Source organism: Ctenocephalides felis, unplaced genomic scaffold, assembly GCF_003426905.1.
Source record: "Ctenocephalides felis isolate EL2017-DRISC unplaced genomic scaffold, ASM342690v1 CF-g0.4_SCAFFOLD_01170, whole genome shotgun sequence".
Taxonomy (NCBI): Eukaryota; Metazoa; Arthropoda; class Insecta; order Siphonaptera; family Pulicidae; genus Ctenocephalides; species Ctenocephalides felis.
Window position 1 is genome coordinate 68,431,602 of NW_020537324.1, and position 10,881 is coordinate 68,442,482.

A 10,881-nucleotide genomic window follows, 5' to 3' on the forward strand; every position below is an offset into this window, starting at 1 on the left:
TTCCTGGTTCCAGGTTCGTGGTTCCTGGTCAGCTCTCTTCTGTAAATCACGAGGTAATGCACTGACTTTTTTAGCACAAATCATTTATTAATAATATATTTAGAAACTCACATTTTTTTCTATCTTTTAGACAACAAATTGGTAATCGGGATGTTACAGAAGAATCGGTGATTTTAAACAAAGGTCAGTGCATTTTTATTTCTAGGCATGATTTCCAAGGGTACGGTCACACGTCTCGTTGCATCACGTCAAATTAATATCGAGTATAAAAATCGGTAATTTTGCCCTATAGATAGGTCGAACCGTGAGCTAAGTTACAGTTAGGAAATCGTCAACTAATTATATAATCAGTATTTATTCAGGATGGGCAAAATTGTGACCGTACCCCTCACTAATCCATAAATTTCTTTCAGCCTAAAAAAGACTTCTTAAAATAAAAGTGAGTGTAGTGGTAATAAAATTCGCGTTGTTAAAATCAAAGTGCAAATTAAATAAATTTTGCATAATTTCGCGTAAAACAAAGTGTGTGTGTGAGTGAACAATTTGAACAATTTGACTCTGTGCAATTTTGCGAAGAAATGCTGACATCCATGCAGCCTGAGGTAAGATCTAGTATAAGTACAAGATTTTAAATAAGTAAAATCATGTTTAAATAAGTGACTTTTTCCACTGGAAACTCGTACGCATAATATTAATCTAAGTGCTGAAAATAGTAATTCAGTTCTTGAGATAACTGTGATTCAAACATTAATGATTCAAACAACATTTAATTTGTGTTCATAAAATGAACAACTGACCAAATTTTTGAGAAAACGTCGATTTACGGCAAAAATCTGTTTACATACACATACACACACATACACACCCACACACATACTTTTTTCAAATTTGGTCTCATTTGATTCAGAACGGCTTGAAACGTCGAGAAACATAAAATTAGCGAATCGGATTTTTTGATGAAAACAAACTTCTCCTTCGGGAAGTTAATGAATCATTAATATAGTTCAAAAAATTGATTTTGACAGAAAAACCTGATGATGGAACTTATCTTATTCCAAAACGTGGCTAATTAATTTTTTCCATTGATGTTTTTATTCATTCATCGGATTGAATGTTTCTAAAACAACCATAAATTATTCATATCTATGAATGTAAAAATGTATTTACTGAATTATACTAATTACTATATCATAATAATACCTCTCTCATCATTAATAGTATATTTTTAATTGGATAAATTTATAATTTACAATATAAACACAACTTTCTATAAAAATGGTTTATTATTTCTTTCTACTTTTACATTGTTTCATGTTAAATTCATATAAAATTTAAATTATATTCACAACTCATTTTACGTAACATGATTATAGAAAAACGTGTATTAAAATTTGCAATGGAAAAATATCAACGTATTTTTAATTTTAATTTTTATAATTCTTCAAATAAATACAGTTTTTTCTCGGCTGAATAACAGATAATATTATTTATTTATTTTATTATATAAATCATTTTCATTATTGAAAATTTCTTAATATAACACTGGTAAAACTAATATGTGCAAAAATAAATTTAGCCATAAAGTAATTGCATTTTTGCATATAATTGTATTAAAAAATATTGATGAGCCAATGAATTGAATTAAATAAAAAAATTAATAAGTTATTATTAGGTTGTTTGGTTATCGATTCAGAAATGAATAATGAAAATTATGAATAACACAAATAATTGAAATATACTATAACCAATATTTCACTTAAAATATGGCAGTATTAATATTATATTTATTCTAGTGCAGTTTTTACATCAAGATTTTTCCGAGAAGAGTCATTCTAATTTATTTATTAACTTCCCGAAGGAGAAGTTTATGTTTTCATCAAAAAACCCGATTCGCTAATTTTATGTTTTCTCGACGTTTCAAGCCATTCTGAATCGAATGAGACCAAATTTGGAAAAAGTATGTGTGTGTGTGTGTGTGTGTGTGTGTGTGTGTGTGTGTATGTGAACAGATTTTTTGCCGTAAATCGACGTTTTCTCGAAAACGGATGGACCGATTTCAAAAATTTAAAAGCCATTCGATGTATCTGGGCGAGAACTATTGTTTGTCAGTTTTGTGCGACGATCGGCCAAGCCGTTTCTTCATAAATGGCAGAAAAGTGAAAAATTTTTCGTCTACGTTTTAGCCCGCAATTCTGAATCGATTTTGAAAATTCAAAAACCGTTCGAAAGATATTGGCTGGGAATCGTGCTGATTAGTTTTTGGTAGAGATCGGCCGGGCCGTTTTCTTGTAATAAAGTTTTTAAAAAAAAAATTTCGACGATTTTTATGATTATTTTTTTGACGATAGATACCATAGTCTTCTAGATCATACTAAAATATTACGGCCCTACGACAACTCGTTTAGCTTTAAAAATTCGTCGAAGTTTCCAAAAATTGGTATCGTTTTTTTGGCATTTGTCAAAATTAGACTTTTCATCGACGTTTGCTCAAAAACGCCTGAACCGATTTCAGAAATTTAAAAGCCATTTGATGTATTTCGGTGAGGACTATCGTTTGTCAGTTTTGTGCAACGATCTGCCAAGCCGTTTCTTTGTAATTTGAAAAAAAACTTTTCGTCCACATTTAAGCTCATCCTACCGAACGATTTTAAAAAATCAAAAACTGTTCGAAAGATATTAGTTGGGAATGATACTGATTAATTTTAGGTGAAAATCTACCGAGCCGTTTTCTTGTAATTAACTGTTGAAAAAAAGTGTTAAATTTTCGTCGACATTTAAGCTCATCCTACCGAACCGATTTTAAAATATCAAAAACTGTTCGAAAGATATTAGTTGGGAATGATACTGATTAGTTTTAGGTGAAAATCTACCGAGCCGTTTTCTTGTAATTAACTGTTGAAAAAAAGTGTTAAATTTTCGTCGACATTTAAGCTCATCCTACCGAACCGATTTTAAAAAATCAAAAACTGTTCGAAAGATATTAGTTGGGAATGATACTGATTAATTTTAGGTGAAAATCTACCGAGCCGTTTTCTTGTAATTAACTGTTGAAAAAAAGTGTTAAATTTTCGTCGACATTTAAGCTTATCCTACCGAACCGATTTTAAAATATCAAAAACTGTTCGAAAGATATTAGTTGGGAATGATACTGATTAATTTTAGGTGAAAATCTACCGAGCCGTTTTCTTGTAATTAACTGTTGAAAAAAAAATTTAAGCCGATTATCATGGAAATTTTTTTGGCGATATACATCATGGTCTTATAGAACTTACTGTAATATTACGGCCTAACGACAAGTAGTTTAATTTTAAAAATTCGTCAAAGTTTGCTAAAATTATTATCGTTTTTTTTAAAAGTAGGATTAATGAAGTATATTATTTACACATTTTTTTTTGATTAAGTCGATTATTTACACATTTCGGGAAGTTCATGTAACTTGCCTCAAGGCTAAATACCAAACCAACTAGTTTATTTATTTATTTTAATGGAAGAGTGTAACTCTAATAGATGTAATAAAAATACGTTTGGATCAATTTACAACTTGGTGCTTGAATGAGTAATTTTAAAATTGTGATATTTTTATACTAACTACATGTTTTCAATATTAACAGACAATTAAAATTGTGAAAAATAATAGATGACATAACGGTCATTTATATATATATATATATATATATATATATATAATATATTTATATATTTTACTAAATTTCATCTAATGGTGATAAATTATTTAATTAAATAATGAAATGAATTATTAAATAAATAACAATGGGATAAATATTTTTATGGAACAACTAAACCAATAAATATATATAATAAATATACAACTTTCATTTATACTTTTAATTATACAACATATATAATAATTTTGTTAAATATATTTTCAATCTAAATCGTTGTACCTACAATTTCAAACCAATACCTAAAAATATGATATTGGTAAAAGACAGTTTATGGATATAAATGAAAATAAAAAATAAAATAAATAATTGGCGTATTATATGCAATTCGGGAATGCAATACTGGTATACTGCCTGAAAACCGGCATTTGTCTTAAAAATACCGGTATATTCGGTATTTTTATATAAATGCTTGTTGATACATATCACACTCGAGTTTAAATTTTTAACTTTCCGAAGGAGAAGTTTGTTTTCATCAAAAAATCTGATTCACTAATTTTATGTTTTTTCGACGTTTCAAGCCATTCTGAATCGAATGAGACCGAGTTTGGAAAAAATTATGTGTGTGTGTGCGTGTATGTGAACAGATTTTTTGCCGTAAATCGACATTTTTTCAAAAGCGACTGGACCTATTTCAAAAATTTAAAAGCCATTCGATGTATTTCGATGAGGACTAGCGTTTCTGAGTTTTGTGTGACAATCGGCCGTGCCGTTACTTTGTAAATCGCAGAAAAGTGAAAAATTTTTCTTCCACGTTTTAGCCCGAATTCTGAATCGATTTTGAAAATTCAGAAACCGTTCGAAAGATATTGGTTGGGAATCGTGCTGATTAGTTTTTGGTAGAGATCGGCTGGGCCGTTTTCTTGTAATAGTTTTTTTTAAAAAAAATCGACGATTTTTTATGATTATTGTTTGGCGGTAGATACCATATTCTTCTAGATAATACTAAAATATAACGCCCCTACGACAGCACGTTTAGCTAAAAATTCGTCAAAGTTTGCAAAAATTAGTATCGTTTTTTTGGCATTTGTCAAAATTAGACCTTTGCGGGATAAATTTCAAATAGATTATTTAGAAAATCATTGTTTTTCACATGGGCAGTTATTCGTTGCCTGTTCACGAGTTGGAAAGCCATCCGCTTTGTTTGTGTTAACGTCAGACCAAAAAACAAAAAATGTGGCTTATCAAAGAGCACTTCAATGAAACGGATAATTTGCGGATTCACTTTCATTTATTTAGAGAAGTTCAACTAAAAAACACTTCATTTTTGTAATCAAAATAAAGTCATTACTGTTGTATAATAAAATCACATTTTTCCTTTTCAAATATTAAACAAACAAAAAAGTTCTTCATCTTTCTCACGAAACCATTTGGTGGCGAAACGAAGTTCGTCGGGTTTGCTATATATATATATATATATATATATATATATGTTTTATATGATGTATGTGATGAATTTGTTATTGAAATATTTGTAATACAGAATTGAAATATTTGTAATGCAGGAATTCTATGGAGAGCTTGATATTATGCGCCTGGAGAAAAACTTGAGCAACCAGAAACGCTTGGGAAAAACTTACGCAACTAAACACAGGTACATACACACATATATCCATATTATATTATTATATGGCGTTATGTCTCGCTATATGACCTACAATTAATTTCCAATTCGGACCCTCTATCTGCCCCACACGCCGAGCAATCGTCAAAAATGTAAGAATTTTTTTTGGTATACTGCAAAATTTCAAATGCGAATATCTCGAAAACTAATAGACCAAGTGTCATAAAATTTTCACAGAATTTTACTAACACTATTGTGCATAAACACTATGAGTTTAATCGAAATCCGAGATGATAAGACTTTTTCATCAAAAAATTTTTAGTGCATTTGATCAGCTTCATTTTTGAGTTTTCGGCGGTTTTAACCAGGAAAGCATACGAGTATTAAAATAATTATTATATGGCGTTATATCTCGCTATATGACCTACAATTAATTTCCAATTCGGACCCTCTATCTGCCCCACACGCCGAGCAATCGTCAAAAAAGTAAGAATTTTTTTTGGTATACTGCAAAATTTCAAATGCGAATATCTCGAAAACTAATAGACCAAGTGTCATAAAATTTTCACAGAATTTTACTAACACTATTGTGCATAAACACTATGAGTTTAATCGAAATCCGGGATGATAAGACTTTTTCATCAAAAAATTTTTAGTGCATTTGATCAGCTTCATTTTTGAGTTTTCGGCGGTTTTAACCAGGAAAGCATACGAGTATTAAAATAATTATTATATGGCGTTATATCTCGCTATATGACCTACAATTAATTTCCAATTCGGACCCTCTATCTGCCCCACACGCCGAGCAATCGTCAAAAAAGTAAGAATTTTTTTGGTATACTGCAAAATTTCAAATGCGAATATCTCGAAAACTAATAGACCAAGTGTCATAAAATTTTCACAGAATTTTACTAACACTATTGTGCATAAAACACTGAGAGTTTAATCGAAATCCGAGATGATAAGACTTTTTCATCAAAAAATTTTAGTGCATTTGATCAGCTTCATTTTTGAGTTTTCGGCGGTTTTAACCAGGAAAGCATACGAGTATTAAAATAATTATTATATGGCGTTATATCTCGCTATATGACCTACAATTAATTTCCAATTCGGACCCTCTATCTGCCCACACGCCGAGCAATCGTCAAAAAAGTAAGAATTTTTTTTGGTATACTGCAAAATTTCAAATGCGAATATCTCGAAAACTAATAGACCAAGTGTCATAAAATTTTCACAGAATTTTACTAACACTATTGTGCATAAACACTATGAGTTTAATCGAAATCCGAGATGATAAGACTTTTTCATCAAAAAATTTTTAGTGCATTTGATCAGCTTCATTTTTGAGTTTTCGCGGCGGTTTAACAGGAAAGCATACGAGTATTAAAATAATTATTATATGGCGTTATATCTCGCTATATGACCTACAATTAATTTCCAATTCGGACCCTCTATCTGCCCCACACGCCGAGCAATCGTCAAAAAGTAAGAATTTTTTTTGGTATACTGCAAAATTTCAAATGCGAATATCTCGAAAACTAATAGACCAAGTGTCATAAAATTTTCACAGAATTTTACTAACACTATTGTGCATAAACACTATGAGTTTAATCGAAATCCGAGATGATAAGACTTTTTCATCAAAAAATTTTTAGTGCATTTGATCAGCTTCATTTTTGAGTTTTCGGCGGTTTTAACCAGGAAAGCATACGAGTATTAAAATAATTATTATATGGCGTTATATCTCGCTATATGACCTACAATTAATTTCCAATTCGGACCCTCTATCTGCCCCACACGCCGAGCAATCGTCAAAAAAGTAAGAATTTTTTTTGGTATACTGCAAAATTTCAAATGCGAATATCTCGAAAACTAATAGACCAAGTGTCATAAAATTTCACAGAATTTTACTAACACTATTGTGCATAAACACTATGAGTTTAATCGAAATCCGAGATGATAAGACTTTTTCATCAAAAATTTTTTAGTGCATTTGATCAGCTTCATTTTTGAGTTTTCGGCGGTTTTAACCAGGAAAGCATACGAGTATTAAAATAATTATTATATGGCGTTATATCTCGCTATATGACCTACAATTAATTTCCAATTCGGACCCTCTATCTGCCCCACACGCCGAGCAATCGTCAAAAAGTAAGAATTTTTTTTTGGTATACTGCAAAATTTCAAATGCGAATATCTCGAAAACTAATAGACCAAGTGTCATAAAATTTTCACAGAATTTTACTAACACTATTGTGCATAAACACTATGAGTTTAATCGAAATCCGAGATGATAAGACTTTTTCATCAAAAAATTTTTAGTGCATTTGATCAGCTTCATTTTTGAGTTTTCGGCGGTTTTAACCAGGAAAGCATACGAGTATTAAATAATTATTATATGGCGTTATATCTCGCTATATGACCTACAATTAATTTCCAATTCGGACCCTCTATCTGCCCCACACGCCGAGCAATCGTCAAAAAAGTAAGAATTTTTTTTGGTATACTGCAAAATTTCAAATGCGAATATCTCGAAAACTAATAGACCAAGTGTCATAAAATTTTCACAGAATTTTACTAACACTATTGTGCATAAACACTATGAGTTAATCGAAATCCGAGATGATAAGACTTTTTCATCAAAAAATTTTTAGTGCATTTGATCAGCTTCATTTTTGAGTTTTCGGCGGTTTTAACAGGAAAGCATACGAGTATTAAAATAATATTATATGGCGTTATATCTCGCTATATGACCTACAATTAATTTCCAATTCGGACCCTCTATCTGCCCCACACGCCGAGCAATCGTCAAAAAAGTAAGATTTTTTTTGGTATACTGCAAAATTTCAAATGCGAATATCTCGAAAACTAATAGACCAGTGTCATAAAATTTTCACAGAATTTACTAACACTATTGGCATAAAACCTATGAGTTTAATCGAAATCCGAGATGATAAGACTTTTTCATCAAAAAATTTTTTAGTGCATTTGATCAGCTACAATTAATTTCCAATTCGGACCCTCTATCTGCCCCACACGCCGAGCAATCGTCAAAAAAGTAAGAATTTTTTTTGGTATACTGCAAAATTTCAAATGCGAATATCTCGAAAACTAATAGACCAAGTGTCATAAATTTTCACAGAATTTTACTAAACTATTGTGCATAAACACTATGAGTTTAATCGAAATCCGAGATGATAAGACTTTTTCATCAAAAATTTTAGTGCATTTGATCAGCTTCATTTTTGAGTTTTCGGCGGTTTTAACCAGGAAAGCATACGAGTATTAAATATATTATATTATATGGCGTTATATCTCGCTATATGACCTACAATTAATTTCCAATTCGGACGACCTCTATTCTGCCCACAAGCGAGCATCGTCAAAAAAGTAAGATATTTTTTTTGGTATACTGCAATATTTCTAATGCGAATATCTCGAAAACTAATAGACCAAGTGTCATAAAATTTTCACAGATTTTACTAACACTATTGGGCATAAACACTATGAGTTAATCGAATCCGAGATGATAAGACTTTTTTCATCAAAAATTTTTAGTGCATTTGATCAGCTTCATTTTTGAGTTTTCGCCGGTTTTAACCAGGAAAGCATACGAGTATTAAAATAATTATTATATGGCGTTATATCTCGCTATATGACCTACAATAAATTCCAATTCGGAACCTCTATCTGTCCCACACGCCGAGCAATCGTCAAAAAAGTAAGAATTTTTTTTGGTATACTGCAAAATTTCAAATGCGAATATCTCGAAAACTAATAGACCAAGTGTCATAAAATTTTCACAGAATTTTACTAACACTATTGTGCATAAACACTATGAGTTTAATCGAAATCCGAGATGATAAGACTTTTTCATCAAAAAATTTGAGTTTTCGGCGGTTTTAACCAGGAAAGCATACGAGTATTAAAATAATTATTATATGGCGTTATATCTCGCTATATGACCTACAATTAATTTCCATTCGGACCCTCTATCTGCCCCACACGCCGAGCAATCGTCAAAAAAGTAAGATTTTTTTGGTACACTGCAAAATTTCAAATGCGATATCTCGAAAACTAATAGACCAAGTGTCATATAAATTTTCACAGAATTTTACTAACACTATTGTGCATAAACACTGAGTTTAATCGAAATCCGAGATGATAAGACTTTTCATCAAAAATTTTTAGTGCATTTGATCAGCTTCATTTTTGAGTTTTCGGCGGTTTTAACCAGGAAAGCATACGAGTATAAAAATAATTATTATATGGCGTTATATCTCGCTATATGACCTACAATTAAATTTCCAATTCGAACCCTCTATCTGCCCCACACGCCGAGCAATCGTCAAAAAGTAAGAATTTTTTTGGTATACTGCAAATTTCAAATGCGAATATCTCGAAAACTAATAGACCAAGTGTCATAAAAATTTTCACAGAATTCACTAACACTATTGTGCATAAACACTATGAGTTTAATCGAAATCCGAGATGATAAGACTTTTTCATCAAAAAATTTTTAGTGCATTTGATCAGATCTTTATTTTTGAGTTTTCGGCGGTTTTTAACCAGGAAAGCATACGAGTATTAAAATAATTATTATATGCGTTATATCTCGCTATATGACCTACAATTAATTCCAATTCGGACCCTCTATCGCCCCACACGCCGAGCAATCGTCCAAAAAGTAAGAATTTTTTGGTATACTGCAAAATTTCAAATGCGAATATCTCGAAAAACTAATAGACACCAAGTGTCATAAAATTTTCACAGAATTTACTAACACTATTGTGCATAACACTCATGAGTTTAATCGAAATCCGAGATGATAAGACTTTTTCATCAAAAAATTTTTAGTGCATTTGATCAGCTTCATTTTTGAGTTTTCGGCGGTTTTAACCAGGAAAGCATACGAGATTAAAATAATTATTATATGGCGTTATATCTCGCTATATGACCTACAATTAATTTCCAATTCGGACCCTCTATCTGCCCCACACGCCGAGCAATCGTCAAAAAAGTAAGAATTTTTTTGGTATACTGCAAAATTTCAAATGCGAAATCTCGAAAACTAATAGACCAAGTGTCATAAAATTTTCACAGAATTTTAGACACTATTGTGCATAAACACTATGAGTTTAATCGAAATCCGAGATGATAAGACTTTTTCATCAAAAAATTTTTAGTGCATTTGATCAGCTTCATTTTTGAGTTTTCGGCGGTTTTTTAACCAGGAAAGCATACGAGTATTAAAATAATTATTATATGGCGTTAATCTCGCTATATGACCTACATTAATTTCCAATTCGGACCCTCTATCTGCCCACACGCCGAGCAATCGTCAAAAAGTAAGAATTTTTTTGGTATACTGCAAAATTTCAAATGCGAATATCTCGAAAACTAATAGACCAAGTGTCATAAAATTTTCACAGAATTTTACTAACACTATTGTGCATAAACACTATGAGTTTAATCGAAATCCGAGATGATAAGACTTTTTCATCAAAAATTTTTAGTGCATTTGATCAGCTTCATTTTTGAGTTTTCGGCGGTTTTAACCAGGAAAGCATACGAGTATTAAAATAATTATTATATGGCGTTATATCTCGCTATATGACCTACAATTAATTTCCA